Here is a 17,887-nt window from a genome sequence, read left to right as displayed (position 1 = left end):
TTTTCTGCATTTTGGAGAAGCCCTGCAACCCCTGAGTGCTTGACACTTAGTAGCGATCCGGTAGAAGCCCTACTAGTGCAATTTCCAGACTTTTGTCTAGGTCTGTAAGTTAAATTACACTCATCCCTATATTAGTGTAATTTATAGTAATAGTCGTTGTTATGAATCTATAAATAATATTTATCTGTAATTCCATGTCATTATGCTGATTGATCTACTTACATGAGAAGTGTCTAGAATGGTCACGTTTGCTTGGTTGTTGGATTTCAGAAAGGCTATATGCCAAAATAGTCCTGCCTTACAACTATCCTGCTTGGCTGACCCTTACTTGATAGATCTTGATGTAGACATTGGGATTAGTGAGGATTCTAGACTATAATTATTATAGTCGCCGAAATTATGAAACTAGACTAAGATTTAGTGTTATACATTTAGGTCATTGAAAGTGCTAGGGCGAGGTTCTGCCCAAATTCCGAGGCATCCACTTTTATCAAGTGAGTGCATAGTTACTTTCAAACTTACACATAGATACAAGTATTCTAATTGCTTAAATGCTATGTGCACTATTTTTGTTGTGTTTAGTATATTTGTATAATATGATATGATTGTTACTTGATCTAATCATATACTTAATAATATAATTGGGTTGTAAAAGGCTATGCGAAATAACAAATAAGAGGTTGTGATAGGGCTGTGTGAGATTGTGGTTATGATAGGTTAGTGAAAGTCGTGCGAATTAATAATTTGTGTATATCCCAAGTACTTTTGCACTGCTGTGCCTATCCAAATACTTTTGTACTGTCGTGTAACGTCCCAATTATTAAGACCAAAAAGATTTGTTTTTAAATTAAATAAAACTGTAATTCATAACATCATCATAAAACCAAAGTGTAACAAAGTGTATCAATACATCATAAAACGTCAGAGTAATCAGACAATGCGGAATGAGGTGGTGTGTGCACTGCAATCATCCGAGGCTCTTCCCTTTCGAACTAGAAGTACATGAAACATAAACTGAAAACCATAAACACAAAGCTTAGTGAGTTCCCCAAAATACCACATACCGTACATAATAAACACATAATGGGCCCCGCCCGACATCGAGCCCCGCTCGGTATATAGATCTGTCAGTCATCAGGCCCCGCCCGGTATACATATAACATATAAACATATAATCATACAAACACATGCGATAATCACAAAGATAATAGCATCTAGGATAGTCATCGGGCCCCGCCTGGCATCGGGCCTTGCCTAGTAAGCATACAAGCACATAACAAATGCAAGAGTCACGCAGACATCTAGCATCCTAACATAATAAACCATGGGCCGACATTGGTGTCTTCGACCTGCTAAACACAGTGAGGAAACTCACCTCTAGCTGCTGAAATCCTCAAATGAATATCGGTCTGTTGATCCAAAAAATCCCCGCGCTAACATCATCAAAATAATACCAAATTAATAATTGGATCTCGACCCACATCAAGAATCAAAGCTACTTGACCAATATCCAGGGTAGAAGACCGTTTTCCCTTTTCTTACTTGGCCTAAATCTAAAGCCCAACCCAATAACACCAAAAAGCCCAATAGTGGCCCATCTTCCTAAATGGGCCCAAAACCCATCATGGGCCTAACCCAAGAAGGCCCAAATCCATGAATGACACCCAAGGCCCCCAATGAGCCCAAGCACAGTAAGGCCCAAATTCAGAAACTAGTGGCCCATTAAGGCCCAAAAGTTAAAAACAACGCCTCACATTGTGACCAATTCTTGGTCATGTCGTGAGACCTGTCCGATCCGAATCTAGGACTCACTCTTAACTCAGACGACTCAGCGGGGATGGTGACTCATGCTCACGTTGTGAGACCTTATGTCTCGCGTCGTGAGAACGGTCTAAAACCAAAGTCGACTTTTCAACGTTCTTAATCCATTTATCCCTTAATTCCACTTCCTCCAGAAGTTAAAGGGGACCCTAATGGCCCATAAAAATGGTTGCTCTATGGACATGCTTGCACTATGCATGTCCCTTCCCCATTTAAGGCCAAAATGTGCAAATATGGCCTCAAGTCCCCATGCAAGCTCGAATACTCCATCAAATCCCATATCTGAAATATATAAGACTTAAGAGACCATTTGAATCCATAAAGTGAAACATCACAAAAATACAGTCCAAAAATTTCATTTTTAATCATTAAATAAAACCACAGTTATCAAATACATCTCATCAAAATATAAGTTATAGTATCTCAAAACCATTCATAACAAAACATCTGTCAATATATCAGAGTAAACATCCCAGGCTAAATCATCAAGGTGTGTGGAATGCAGTCATCCCGAGCTCTTCCCTTTGCTACCGGAAGTACCTGGAACCAAAACTGAAAAACGTAAGCACGAAGCTTAGTGAATTTCCCCTAAACTACCACATACCATACACATAACATGCAGCTAGGAGATACGGTCTCCCGCCCACACTCAAGGAGATACAGGCCCCGCCTACACTCGGCTATCTATAAGATACGGGACTCGCCCACACTCAGCTAACTATGAGATACGGGCCTCGACCTCACTCAGCTGTCTACGAGATATGGGCCTCACCCACACTATGCTAACTAGGAGGTACGAGCCCTACCCACACTTCGTTATCTAGGAGATACGGGCCTCACCCATACTCTGCTACTAGGAGATACGGGCCTCACCCACACTCTGCTATCTAAGAGATATAAACCTCGCCCACACTCCGCTAACTAAGACATGCATACAAGTATCACACATACAACAAGTATAATCAAACTCTATAATTCTATATCCATACTAAAAAAAATGGTAAGATACGGGCCCTGCCCACACTTAGCTGCTAATCATCACATATACTATACACGGGCCGACATTGGTGCCTTAGACCCATTCAAACCAGGAGGAAACTCACCTCGCAAAGCTGAATGCAGAATGTCACGGTAAGGAATCTCTAACGGCTACTACGACGACTCCCCGAGCTATCATTACCACCATAACACTTAGTCAAAAACTAATAATCCTTATTCGGGTAAAATGACCATTTTACCCCTGATCTAATTTGGCCCATGCTTAAGGCCCAAAACCATAACAAGAAAGGCCCAAATGTAGATAGCCTTACCAAGCCCACTAGTGCCCCACCTGTAACGCCCCATTCCTGGTACGAAAGTAATTCTCTAAATGTTCATTTTATAAGAGCTACTCGACGAGTTGGTAGCCCTAACTCGTCGAGTAGGTGCGAGCTGGACCGCGGGGTTTAAGTGGACTACTCGACGAGTCGGAAATGGACTCGGCGAGTAGGTCCATCAGAAGGAAACCCTAATCCTTAGGGTTTGCACCCTATTTAAGCATCATTATGAGTCCTCACCCCAGCCTCCATCACCTCCACTGTCCATTCTCGAAACCCTAGCAACCATTGAGTGTCTTAAAGCCTTTCTTGCCATTTTTGTGTGATTTGAAGTTAGGAGAAGGAAGAGATCCATTGGTGATTCAAGAAGAGGCAGAAGATCCAGAGTTTTAGTTGCATTTCAGAGCTCTTGAAGGTATAAAGTTTGTACCTTGACTTATTTTCACTTAGATCTTCTTGAAAGCTTGTTGTTGCCACTTTTGGGGTCCTTTCCAAGATAATTTCGGGTAGAGAGCTTTTGGGTCTATAAGGACTTTAGATCTAGGCACTCTTGAGCTCCAAAAGCTCAAAATTACCACCTTTATTCAGCCAAGATCCCATTCTATGCCCTAGACTCTAATTTCTAGCTTGTTTTGGGTGATTTAGCTTCATTGCATCATGCATGCACGTAAAGTTAGCAACTTTACGTGTTATTCTAGCCTAAGGAGTCCAGATCTATAAAAAGGAGGCAGTAGAATCACCTAGGTGAGACTCGACGAGTAGAATCGAGATGTCCCGATGTTATGACCGTTTGAACTCGACGAGTCGGTAGAGGGACTCGGCGAGTTGGGTTGACTGAGAGTTGACTTTGACCTTTGAGTTGACTCTGATCAGAAGGGTAAAAAGGTCATTTTACCATAAGAGTAGTTATCAGTATTTGATTTAGTGTTTATGGTATTTGTAGCTGGGGAGTTCCGGAGCAACAGTCAGACAGTTTCAGATTTAGCATCTCAGCAGCCAGCGTTTCGAGGTGAGTTTCCTTCCAGTAGGAACGGGTCTACGGCCACAATGCCGGCCCGTTTAGTTAGCAGTAGTTCCGGACTTCGGTTCGATGCAGTAGTTCAGTGTGCTCGATGTCTTTGTGATTCAAGAATGTCTTTGTGTTAAGTATTCCGGACTTCGGTCCGATGCAGAGGGCAAGGCCCTGGTTAGTTCCGGATTTCAGTCTGATGCAGCTTCCGGACTTCGGTCCGATGTAGTGGGCAAGGCCCAGTAGTTGCTTTATATGTTATTGTATGGTATATGTAGTTTGGGGGAGCTCACTAAGCTTCGTGCTTACAGTTTCAGTTTTGGTTTCAGGTACTTCAGCTAGCAAAGGGAAGGGCTCGGGATGATGGCATGGCACACACCACAGTTTTAGCCTGGGAGTTAGACTCTGATATTTTGATATGATCTTGACACTAGTTTCAATTTGATAAATTTATTATGACATTTTGAGATACATGATTCATGGATTTATCTTTTAATATTTGATATTATGGTTTAGTAAAGTTTTCAAACAAAAATTTTTGGGTTGTATTTTTGGGATGTTTCAAGTTGGTATCAGAGCCTTGGTTTAAGGGATTCAGGCACACTCTCGGGTGTGACTGGACTCAAACTAAGGAAATGGTAAAAAGATTTTCAAAAGAAAAATGTTTGCAAAGGAATTTTTGAAAAAGAAAACTTAAAAAGAAAAGAGTTTTAGAAAAGAAAAAAGAATTTTTAGAAAGAAAAGAACTTTGAAAAGAGAAAAAGCGTGTGGTGCATGCAATCAGCCGAGCTCAAGTAAGTACTCCCAAATTACCCGTACAAGTTTATGCTATGATTATCAGTTTCAGTTTCAGTAGAACAGCATGCTAGAATAGGAGTAAGGATCTAGGAGGATGCCTTATATGCCTGTTATATGTGTTTCAGCTATATGAAAATTGCATTCTAGTATTGAGTAGACAGTAGTAGGATAGCCTGTTTAGGTTATGCCTAATAGTATGAGCTTAGCATTGTATGCTAGTACAGTTTCTTGTTATGAGGATAGGATTGCTTGAGTAGTCTCCTGTGTCTGAATGCTGCTTGCTTTGTGCTTTGTGGGACTCTGCGTGATGGGAGTTAGTCATTAGGTGAATACGTCACGTCACATGTGATCAGGGTTGAATAATCTCAGAGTACTGAATTTGGCCCTATTGCGCAGCTCTTGTTTGAGTCTAACCGTTGTAGGGACGAGTCTTCTACTCGAAGGATTATCTGAGCCTCGTCACATGTGATGGTATTCGGGTAATGGCTAATTGGCATTACAAGGAGGCCTTCAGCAGCTGAGGACTGGGTTGGGTGGAGTCAGAGATTTCCCTAGGGCAAGCCTAGGATGAGAGTAGCAGAGATCAGTAGCAGTAGAAGTGACTTTGTGGAGTCAAGGCAGTTCTTGAGGAAAGTACGGATAGATGTGGAAGGTAGTATGGGCCCGTACTACTGAAAACAGAGGATTCGTACTTGAATCGAGGAAGGCTGAGATGAGGCCAGGAAACTTGTAGTAGTAGCGATCCCTCGAGATATATCAATGTTTCTGACGTTTGTCATGATATGTTTTCAGAATGGTGGTTTTACGCCCTAGGCCAGCAGTCGGCAGTTCAGGAGCCGACGAGGGATCAGGATCAGGCTCGGGGGCCGAGCATCTAGATGAGCAGACCAAGGAGTTCCTCTCTTCAGAGGTTACTTGCATCATACTTGAGCAGACTCCTGTGATCTTCGGTTCGATCAAGGAGGGTATTTTAGAGCTGATGGATGAGAGGTTGAGGACCTTCTGTGCTGAGGTGGCGGCCATGATGGGGTCGCGCACACTCACCTTCAGGGAGTTCCAGGCTTGTGGAGCTCCAGACTACCATGGGGCATGGGATCCCATTGCGAGTACCAGGTGGTTGGCGGATGTCGCCAATGTGTTCCGCACCAGCAGATGTCCCGAGGGGGACAAGGTGAGACTAGCATCCTGTCTTCTGAAGGACAGGGCACGAGATTGGTGGGAGGAGATCGGGCATGTTATCGGAGATGATGCAGCTCTTGATGCGATGACCTAAGTTGATTTTTCTACCAGGTTCAGAGCCGAGTTTGCACCGGTTATTGAGGTACAGCAGTTAGCCAGGGAGTTTCAGGATCTCACTCAGACTACAGAGACAGTGGCGGAGATTACCGCCAAGTTCAGGGAGAGGGCTCTTCTCGTTCCTCAGTACGCGGCTGATGAGGAAATGAAGAAGGCCCGTTATCATGAGATGTTGCGGAGTGATATCCGTCAGTTTGTGAGCCGGTCCAGCTATAAAACGCTGGATGACATGATTGCGAGGGCTCGTGAGAGAGAGAGATAGATTTGGAGATGGAGAAGAAGAGGAAGCCAGAGGCGGCGTCTGGCACATGGAGTTTGGGAAAAAAGCCCAAGGTAGCGGATCACAGATCCAGAGGACAGTAGAGCCACAGTAGGTGTGGCAAGTGTAGGAGATTGCACGATGGGGCGTGCAAGGCAGGGATCTCCGGCTGCTACAAGTGCGGTCGGACCGGACATATGAGTAGATATTGTACAGCCACCACCACCACCACAGCAGCCGATCTGATATGCTTCCATTACAATCAGAGGGGACATAAAAAGTCCCAGTGTCCGAGTTTAGTAGCAGCAGGGAAGGTGGCAGCACCTGCCCCTGCTACTTTGAGGATTACAGACGGACGTCAGGGTCGGGCTGAGGCGCCGGTGGCGAAGAGTAGAGCTTTCCAGATGACAGCAGAGGAGGCGCGGGCGACTCCTGATGTGGTGACGGGTATGTATTTTCCTCTTATCTCTGTATTTGATATTGATTGTTTCTCATAGTTATATGTTTTCGTATAGGGTCGTTCTTAGTGAACGACATTTCAGCTACAGTATTGTTTGACTCGGGGGCTACCTGATCATTTGTTTCACTTGCGCTTAGCAAGAGGTTTAGCAGAGCTCCGGGGGAGCTGGATTGTCCACTTAAGGTTGAGATAGCGGATGACAGGACCGTCAGGGTCGCGAGAGTACATAGGGGGTGTTCGCTGCAGTTATTTGATGAGCAGTTTTCAGTGGACTTGGTTCCTATTCCCCTGCGAGGGAATAAGGTTATAGTGGGTATGGATTGGCTGAGCCCCAATGGGGGCAGTGATTGATTGTGAGCTGCAGTTAGTGAGGGTTCGCACTCCCAGTGGGGGAGAGTTAGTGATTCAGGGCGAGAGGCCACAACACGGACCAGTTCTTTGTTCAGCAGCGAGAGCGAGGCGCTACGTTCAGCAGGGTTGTGCGGGGTACATCACCTATCTTATAAATGCCCGGGAGAAGGGTAAGTCGACAGTTGACGATGTACCAGTAGTGCGAGAGTATCCAGACGTATTCCCAGAGGACTTGCCTGGGATACCTCCGGAAAGACAGGTCGAGTTTCAGATTGACCTGGTTCCGGGTGCGGCTCCAATAGCCAAAGCACCGTATCGGTTGGCTCCTCCAGAGATGCAGGAGTTGTCTACGCAGCTGCAGGAGCTAATAGACAAGGGTTTCATCAGGCCAAGTAGTTCACCATGGGGAGCCCCGATCTTGTTCGTGAGGAAGAAGGATGGGTCGTACCGCATGTGCATAGATTACCGGGAGTTAAACAAGGTAACGGTGAAGAACCGTTACCCACTCCCGAGGATAGACGATTTATTTGACCAGCTTCAGGGATCATCTTGGTTCTCCAAGATTGATCTACGATCAGGATATCACCAGATGCGGGTCAGGGATGAGGATGTGCAGAAGACTGCTTTTAGGACCTGCTATGGTCATTATGAGTTTGTGGTGATGCCGTTCGGGCTCACCAACGCTCCAGCCGCGTTCATGGATCTCATGAACCGCATATGCAGACCGATGCTGGATCGGTCTATGATAGTGTTCATTGATGACATCTTGGTTTATTCCAAGACTCAGGAATAGCATGAGGAGCACCTGAGAGAGGTGCTGGAGACGCTGAGGAGGGAGAGACTATTCGCGAAGTTCTCCAAGTGCGAGTTCTGGTTGCGCGAGTTGCAGTTCCTTGGTCACCTCGTCAACCAGAAGGGTATACTAGTAGATCCAGTGTAACGCCCCGTTTATTTAAATAAATTAATAAAAGTAAGTCCCGGACTAAGTTGTGAAGAATTTTCAAAGTCGAGGGTTAAAAGTGTACGTTCGGGACTTAAATTGAAAAGATTTGAAGGCTTAAGGGTCTATTTTAGTATGTTTTGGATTTAGATTGAAAACAAATTGGGGTGGAGGGGCTGAAGTTGAATAATTAGATCATAAGTTTGTAATAAGATACGGGATATACCCGTATCCCTTCCCCACGTCGCTTCCTTCAACCCTAAACCTAAGATACCATTTCTTTTACTCCAGCCGCCATCACCATGTGTTACTCTTTCAGCCGCCACCTTCCTCTTGTTCTTCGGACCAGTCAAGAGCGTCGCATGCTGCCTCATCGACGAGTACCACCGCATCGCTGCCACGGGAGGAGCCGCCGAGACCCACGAAGGAGGCGGTGAACGCTGTTGTCGAGTATGAGCAACCAAACTTCCGGTTAGTCCACCGCAAACCACCCATCTATCCTTCTTCTTCGTTCTTTCTGTGATTGGGTGTTGTGTACGTCAGGTGCTGCCGCCAGCAATCCTATGGTCACCGTTTAGGGCCGCCGCCGCTGTGGGTCGCCATCTCTAGGGTTCCGTTCGTCGCCTGCCACCCGAAGTGGCTGGGTCGAAGGTGCCTCGGTCTTCAGGCCATGTTTTCGAGTGTGTATGTGCGTTGTTCGAGTGGGGAACAAGTAAACCGCTGCCACCACTGTGAGGTGGTGGCTGTTATCGCAAAAGCCGCCGCTGCTGCTGCCTTTTTAGTGTTGTTGCCGCCACCGTGAGCCACCAAGGGAGGGTGGCTGGACCTTTGTGCAAATAGAAATCTTGTAGGTGTGTGTGTTTTGTTGTAAAAGGTGTTAATGGCCGGAAAACGGAATAGATGCCCACCATGGCCGCCAGCCATGGTGGCTGCCGCCGCGAGCCACCGCCGGCCACCACTAGGGTGGCTGTGTGCGTGTGCATGTTAGTTAGTTAGTGTGTGGTTATTTTGAATTAAAGCAGTGTAATTGTAATTAGCAAGATGAATAATAAAAAGAAACTCAAAACCACCACCGTAGGGTGGTGGCCGCCGCCGCGAGCCGCCATTGACCACCACTACCCGAGGTGGTAGTGGGTGGTGCCCCACTAGCAAACCCTAATGGGCTTAGAGATTGGTTTGGGCCTATTGGGCCATGTTTGGGTGGAAAACCCTAATTGTTAGCATTTGGGCCTTGGACTTATTTGGACCCACTTTGGGGCTATAGGGATTGGATTGTGTATTAAGCCCAATTATTCCATATAACTTATCTAGTGGAGTAAAGGAATTAATAGATTAAGTCCTTAATGGGTTAAGTAAGAAACACTTAACCCTAATTATCATTTTATGAGAAACCCTAATTTCACTTGGGCTTTGTGTTGGGCCGTCCAAGAACAAGCAAATAGACTAGAATAATTTAATGGGATTTAGGGTAAGGTCCATAGGAGGGTATGGGCCCAATTTGGAAAATTGGGCCATAGATGGGCCATAGTTTGAGCCTAGATGGTTGTATGATATTGGGCCCTTAGAATGAGACATGTTGGACTGGACTGAACAATTGGGCCTTAAGGGAAGTCCATGTAGAGGTTTGGGCCCAATTTGGAAAGTTGGGGCATATGTTGGGCTTTGATCCCTAGTTGACTTTGGGCCTATGGATTGGGCCTTGGGCTTGGGTAAGCCAAGCTAGGGGTAATGTAGTAATTATCCAAAGTATGTATTTATAGTTATGTGTTAGAACCCAATTATTAATTGGGTGTTATTTTGGTGTTGATAGTTCGAGAATCTGTCATCCAGCAGCTAGGGTTGAGTCTGCGGGACTTCAGCAGTGTGGGATTGTGTCTACGAGACTTCAACAGTGTGAGGTGAGTTTCCTTCTAGTAGGAACGGGTCTACGGCCACAATGCCGACCCGTTTAGTTAGCAGTAGTTTCGGACTTCGGTCTGATGCAGTAGTTCAGTGTGCTTGAGGTCTTTGTGATTCAAGCATGTCTTCATGTTATGTGTTCCGGACTTCGGTCCGATGCAGTATGCAATATATGTGTTTATGCTAGTAGTTATGATTATGCTATGCTATGTTCAGTCAGTTTCCGGACTTCGGCCTGATGCAGAGGGCAAGGCCCTGGTTAGTTCCGGACTTCGGTCCGATGCAGTTTCCGGACTTCGGTCCGATGCAGTGGGCGAGGCCCTAGTTAGTTCCGTACTTCGGTCCGATGCAGTGGGCGAGGCCCTAGATAGTTCCGGACTTCGGTCTGATGCAGTGGGCAAGGCCCAGTATGTGCTTTATATGTTATTGTATAGTATGTGGTAGTTTGGGGGAGCTCACTAAGTTTCGTGCTTACAGTTTCAGTTTTGGTTTCAGGTACTCAGTTTTCAAAAGAGGAGCTCCGAAAGATTGCAATGCACACACCATTTGTTCAGCCTGGGATGTTTATACTCTGATATACATGACAGTTGTTATATTATTCTGAGATACATTGTTGTGATTTTTCTATGACGTATGATGACTATGGTTTTATTACCGATTTAAAACGAAATTTTCAGACTGTATTTTTGGGATGTTACAAGTTGGTATCAGAGCCTTGGTTTGAGGGATTCGGGCGCACTCTCGAGTGTGTCTGAACTCAAACTAAGGAAGTGGTATAAAGTTTTCAAAAGAAAAGAGTTTTAGAAAAGCAAAAAGAATTTTTAGAAAGAAAAGAACTTTGAAAAGTGAAAAAGGGTGTGGTGCATGCAATCAGCCGAGCTCAAGTAAGTACTCCCAAATTACCCATACAAGTTTATGTTATGATATGAGTATCAGCTTTATGAGAACTGCATGCTAGATTAGGACTAAGGATCTAGGAATGACGCCTTATGTGCCTATTGTATGAGTATCAGCTTTATGAGAACTGCATGCTAGATTAGGACTAAGGATCTAGGAAGGATGCCTTATGTGCCTATTGTATGAGTATCAACTTTATGAGAACTGCATGCTAGTTTAGGGCTAAGGATTTAGGAAGGATGCCTTATGTGCCTGTTATATGTGTACCAGCTTATTGAGAACTGCATGCTAGTACAGATTAGTCAGTATGATAGCCAGAGTAGTATATGCTTGATTATGTGTACTCAATGCCCGAATGCTGCTTGCTTTGTGCTTTTAGGAGTTCTAGTTGTCTTTCACTAACTAGTAAACGAATATGTTAAGTTACATATTGCAAGGACTAAATAATTTCAGAAGGTTAGGTCTAGCTCTATTTCGCAGCTCTTGTTTGAGTCCAACCGTTGTAGGGTAGGATCTCTCATTCGAAGAATTATCTAGTCTGAGTAATATGTAATAGTATTCGCGAGCTAGTTAGGGGAAGAAAGCAGGGACTTCTTATGCAGCTGATGGCGGAGAGTGGGTTGGTGATTACCCTAGGGCAAGCCTAGGATGAGAGTAGCAGAGAACAGTAGTAGTAGAAGGGACTTGGTGGAGTCGAGGCAGTTCGTGAGGAAAGTACGGATAGATGTGGAAGGTAGTATGGGCCCGTACTACTGAAAGCAGAGGATCCGTACTCGAATCAAGGAAGGTTGAGATGAATCCAGGAAACTTGTAGTGTGTGAGATCCCTCGAGTTTTGATGAGCATTGTGATGTTAGTGGTGGTATATTACCGAGTATAGTGGCGCTACGTGGTAGACCAGATGGTAGTTCTAGCGTCGACGAGGGATCAGGCTCGGACTCTGTAGCCGGGCAGATTGATGATCAGATGAGGGAGTTCATTCCATCTGAGAATTATGCGCAGTATCATTGACCAGACTCCTATGATCCTCAGTGTGATCAAGGAGGACATTATAGAGATTTGTAATGAGAGACCGAGTGCATTATGCACTGAGATAGCAGTCATGATAGAGACCCGTACGTTGATGTTTCGGGAATTCAGAGTTTGTGAGGCTTCAGATTGTCGTGGGGGTTAGGGGCTCCATTGTTAGCAGTAGATGGTTGGCAGATGTCGCCAACACTTTTGTCCCAGACATTGTCTCGAAAGGAGACAAGATCTGACTTACTTCCTGTCCCCTGAGGGATAGAGCATGAGATTGATAGGAAGAAGTTGGTAGTGAGTTGAGTGATGATGCGGTTAATGCTATGTCATGGGATGACTTTCGGACTAGATTCTGGGCAGAGTGTGCCCAGGCGATTGAGGCGCAGCAGTTGGCGCAAGAGTTGTTAGATCTCTACCAGACGACTGAGACTGTGGCAGAGATCACTGCCAAGTCTCGGGAAATAGCTTATATGGTACCACAGTATGCAGCAGATGAGGAAATGAAGAAGGTAAGTTATCAGAACATACTGTAGAATGATAGCAGGGAGATTGTGAGTATCTCGGGGTGCAAGACCCTGAATGATATGACTTCTAGAGCTCGAGAGTGGGATATTGACTTAGAGCACACTAGGAAGAGGGAACCAGATCAGTTGCTTATAGTGAGGGGTCTCGGGAGGAGACCGTAGATTTCAGATCAGCTTCTGAGAGGCCAACGGGGTCAGATTCGGTGCAGCACTTGCAGGAAACTGCACAAGGGAGCCTTTCGTTTCAAGGGTTTGAGTAGGTGTAACCCTGAGTTATCCTCGGTTTGTGTCTGAATTATATTTTCAAGAGATGTCATATGCCAATTGCATGCCGAGAAGCATTAACGAATAGTGATAGATCAATTACCCAGATTACGGGATTGGGAAAGTACAGCGTCATCTTGGTTTATTCCAAGACTGAGGAGCAACACGAGAAGCACCTGAGGGAGGTGCTAGAGACTTTGAGAAAGGAGAGAATTTTCGCAAGGTTCTCCAATTGTGAGTTCTGGTTGCGCGGGGTGCAATTTCTTGGGCACCTTGTCAATCAGAAGGGTATTCTAGTCGATCCGGCCAAGTTAGAGGCCGTGATGCAGTGGGAGATTCCGAGGTCTCCAATTGAGATTCGGAGCTTCCTGGGTTAGCGGGTTATTACCGGAGATTTATTCGGATTTTTAGAAGTTGTGTGATCTTTTGGATTAGCTGGTGTTGAAAACACTAGCAATGGTAAGTGTGGTTTCTAGCAGATTGGTCATGGGTGGTGAGAAGGATTGGGAATTCTTCTAGTTTTGTGTGCTGTAAGGCATTAGCTGAATCAAAGTGGGGGAGAATCGCCCAAGGATTCAGAAGCGGGAGCAGTTTTGAGACTAGGATAAGTTTTGCATCCTTGTCTGAAAGGGAGACAGCCCGTGTGGCTGTATGGTTCGAGGAGAGTGTGATATGGAAGTTCGAAAAAACTTGCCAATGATGAGATCGCGTTCTCGGAATGTTTGCTAGTAGGACTTAGGGAATCCGGTTGGGGATTCCAGTCAGGACATGAGTTCAGCTGAGTGCGGGACAAGCACGTGTTCGATCGAGTATAGATAGTGTTAGAGTGTTGTAAGTCTGCGGGTGTAGCCGTAGCATTCACTAGCAACCAGATAGTGTTAGAGTGTTGTAAGTCTGCGGGTGTAGCCGTAGCATTCACTAGCAGTCAGATAGTGTTAGAGTGTTGTAAGTCTGCGGGTGTAGCCGTAGCATTCACTAGCAGTCAGATAGTGTTAGAGTGTTGTAAGTCTGCGAGAGTAGCCGTAGCATTCACTAGCAGCAGATAGTGATAAAGTGTTGTAAGTCTACGGGTGTAGTCGTAGCATTCACTAGGTTATTAGATAGCGTGGGTGCGTCGTTAGGACGCGGGAAGGACAGTAGTACCCACCAGTTTGGGTATAGCAGTGAGGATATGGAAATCCACAGATTGGATTTCGGAGATTCCCAGACGGATTAGACTTGGTTAAGCCAGTGATAAGACTGTAGAAGCGCCACTACAGATAAGAGAGCAAAGAAGCAGTGGACTGCTTAAGGTCATTTATGACATAAGGCTACCAATGGTCATGTAGCAATCACTTTTAGCCTTGGGTTTGGTGACGTCAATATTCGACGTATGGAACCAATCAGTTAGATCAAAAGGCTGTTAGGGCCACAATGATAAGTTAACTAGTGGCAACTAGTTCTAGAGAAGGGTTTCGTTCAGAAGTCGTGTGAGGCGACTAGTTAGGGAGTCCCCTGGCTCCGCAACCAGGCCGGAACCCGGTATTTCAGATTATTGGCGAAAAATTGAGACCAGGAAGGTCTCGATAGATGTTGGAAAGTAGCCATGTAGCAGCATGCTGTTTCAGGTAGTTCAATATTTCAGGTAGTTCTGTGTTTCAGGCAGTTCAGTGTTCAGGCAGTAAGTGTTCAGGCAGTAAGTGTTTCAGGCAGTACAGTGTTTTAGAAATTTCAATGCTTCAGACAGTCAGTGTCTTAAGCGGTGATGGTATTTGGGGATTTCATGTATGGTTAGAGTCACAGATAGCTTGGGTTATGATAAGTCACTTACAGCAGGATTATATGAGTTTTGGCTACGTATAAGTAAATCGCAGGGATAGGGGGTCTGTGATTCTGTTCTTTTAGTGGGAGCCTTGAGTTATCAGAAGATGAGTAGGCAGCTGAGAGACAAGTGGATTGGAGTCAGCAGTAATGATTCAGTATGGGCGGTCAGTTAGAGGGTCAGATCGTCCTAAAACTATAGATTTCAGAGTGAGTAATGTGATCGTAATGCAATAAATTTGCATATCTTCGGGTTCTAGGGCCCTGCGAGGGATAGTTTTGGTTGCCCTGGGAAAGCTAGGGTGTGCCCAGGATTGTGGTCATGATACTTGAGTAGTTGGGCGCGTAAGGAATGGTAAGAAATGATTTCGAGGACGAAATGTAATTTAAGTGGGGGAGAGTTGTAACGCCCCGTTTATTTAAATAAATTAATAAATGTAAGTCCCGGACTAAGTTGTGAAGAATTTTGAAAGTCGAGGGCTAAAAGTGTATGTTCGGGACTTAAATTGAAAAGATTTGAAGGCTTAAGGAACTATTTGGTATGTTTTGGATTTAGATTGAAAACAAATTGGAGTGGAGGGGCTGAAGTTGAATAATTCGATCATAAGTTTGAAATAAGATACGGGATATACCCGTATCCCTTCCCCACGTCGCTTCCTTCAACCCTAAACCTAAGAGACCATTTCTTTTACTCCAGCCGCTATCACCATGCGTTACTCTTTCAGCCGCCACCTTCCTCTTGTTCTTCGGACCAGTCAAGAGCGTCGCATGCTGCCTCACCGACGAGTACCACCGCATCGCTGCCACGGGAGGAGCCGCCGAGACCCACGAAGGAGGCAGTGAATGCTGTTGTCGAGTATGAGCAACCGAACTTCCGGTTAGTCCACCGCAAACCAACCACCTATCCTTCTTCTTCGTTCTTTCTATGATTGGGTGTTGTGTACGTCAGGTGCTGCCGCTAGCAATCCTATGGTCGCCGTTTAGGGCCGCCGCCGCTGTGGGTCGCCATCTCTAGGGTTCCGTTCGTCGCCTGCCACCCGAAGTGGCTGGGTCGAAGGTGCCTCGGTCTTCAGGACATGTTTTCGAGTGTGTATGTGCGTTGTTCGAGTGGGGAACAAGAGAACCGCTGCCACCATCGTGAGGTGGTGGCTGTTATCGCAAAAGCCGCCACTTCTGCTGCCTTTTTAGTGTTGTTGCCGCCACCGTGAGCCACCAAGGGAGGGTGGCTGGACCTTTGTGCAAATAGAAATCTTGTAGGTGTGTGTGTTTTGTTGTAGAAGGTGTTAATGGCCGGAAAACGGAATAGATCCCCACCATGGCCGCCAGCCATGGTGGCTGCTGCCGCGAGCCACCGCCGGCCACCACTAGGGTGGCTGTGTGCGTGTGCATGTTAGTTAGTTAGTGTATGGTTATTTTGAATTAAAGCAGTGTAATTGTAATTAGCAAGATGAATAATAAAAAGAAACTCAAAACCACCACCGTAGGGTGGTGGCCGCCGCCGTGAGCCGCAATTGACCACCACTACCCGAGGTGGTAGTGGGTGGTGCCCCACTAGCAAACCCTAATGGGCTTAGAGATTGGTTTTGGGCCTATTGGGCCATGTTTGGGTGGAAAACCCTAATTGTTAGCATTTGGGCCTTGGACTTATTTGGACCCACTTTGGGGCTATTGGGATTGGAATGTGTATTAAGCCCAATTATTCCATATAACTTATCTAGTGGAGTAAAGCAATTAATGGATTAAGTCCTTAATGGGTTAAGTAAGAAACACTTAACCAATGGGTTAAGTAAGAAACACTTAACCCTAATTATCATTTTATGAGAAACCCTAATTTCACTTGGGCTTTGTGTTGGGCCGTCCAAGAACAAGCAAATGGACTAGAATAATTTAATGGGATTTAGGGTAAGGTCCATAGGAGGGTATGGGCCCAATTTGGAAAATTGGGCCATAGATGGGCCATAGTTTGGGCCTAGATGGTTGTATGATATTGGGCCCTTAGAATGAGACATGTTGGACTGGACTGAACAATTGGGCCTTAAGGGTAGTCCATATAGAGGTTTGGGCCCAATTTGGAAAGTTGGGGCATATGTTGGGCTTTGATCCCTAGTTGACTTTAGGCCTATGGATTGGGCCTTGGGCTTGGGTAAGCCAAGCTAGGGGTAATGTAGTAATTATCCAAAGTATGTATTTATTGTTTCCTTCCAGTAGGAACGGGTCTACGGCCACAATGCCGACCCGTTTAGTTAGCAGTAGTTCCGGACTTCGGTCTGATGCAGTAGTTCAGTGTGCTTGAGGTCTTTGTGATTTAAGCATGTCTTCGTGTTATGTGTTCCGGACTTCGGTCCAATGCAGTATGCAGTATATGTGTTTATGCTAGTAGTTATAATTATGTTATGCTATGTTCAGTCAGTTTCCGGACTTCGGTCTGATGCAGAGGGCAAGGCCCTGGTTAGTTCCGGACTTCGGTCCGATGCAGTTTCCGGACTTCTGTCCGATGCAGAGGGCAAGGCCCTGGTTAGTTCCGGATTTCGATCCGATGCAGTTTCTGGACTTCGGTCCGATGCAGAGGGCAAGTCCCTGGTTAGTTTCGGACTTCGGTCCGATGCAGTGGGCGAGGCCCTAGTTAGTTCCGGACTTCGGTCCGATGCAGTGGGCGAGGCCCTAGATAGTTCCGGACTTCGGTCTGATGCAGTGGGCAAGGCCCAGTATGTGCTTTATATGTTATTGTATGGTATGTGGTAGTTTGGGGGAGCTCACTAAGTTTCGTGCTTACAGTTTCAGTTTTGGTTTCAGGTACTCAGTTTTCAAAAGAGGAGCTCCGAAAGATTGCAATGTACACACCATTTGTTCAGCCTGGGATGTTTATACTCTGATATACATGACAGTTGTTATATTATTCTGTGATACATTGTTGTGATTTTTCTATGACGTATGATGACTATGGTTTTATTACCGATTTAAAATGAAATTTTCAGACTGTATTTTTGGGATGTTACATCCGGCCAAGATAAAGCCCGTGATGCAGTGGGAGGTCTCGAGGTCTCCAACTGAGATTCGGAGTTTCCTAGGACTGGCAGGGTACTACAGGAGATTCATCTAGGATTTCTCCAAGATAGCAGTTCCGCTCACCCGACTGACCAAGAAGTCGGTGGTGTTTCGCTGGGGGCCTGAGCAGCAAGCAGCATTTGAGACCCTCAGACAGAGATTGTGCGAGACGCCGATTCTCACCCTGCA

Source organism: Lactuca virosa, chromosome 9 (genome assembly GCF_052849685.1).
Source record: "Lactuca virosa cultivar CGN04683 chromosome 9, Lactuca_virosa_CGN04683_v6, whole genome shotgun sequence".
Taxonomy (NCBI): Eukaryota; Viridiplantae; Streptophyta; class Magnoliopsida; order Asterales; family Asteraceae; genus Lactuca; species Lactuca virosa.
The sequence above is the reverse complement of the archived record's forward strand: the minus strand, read 5'-3'. Positions refer to the sequence as shown.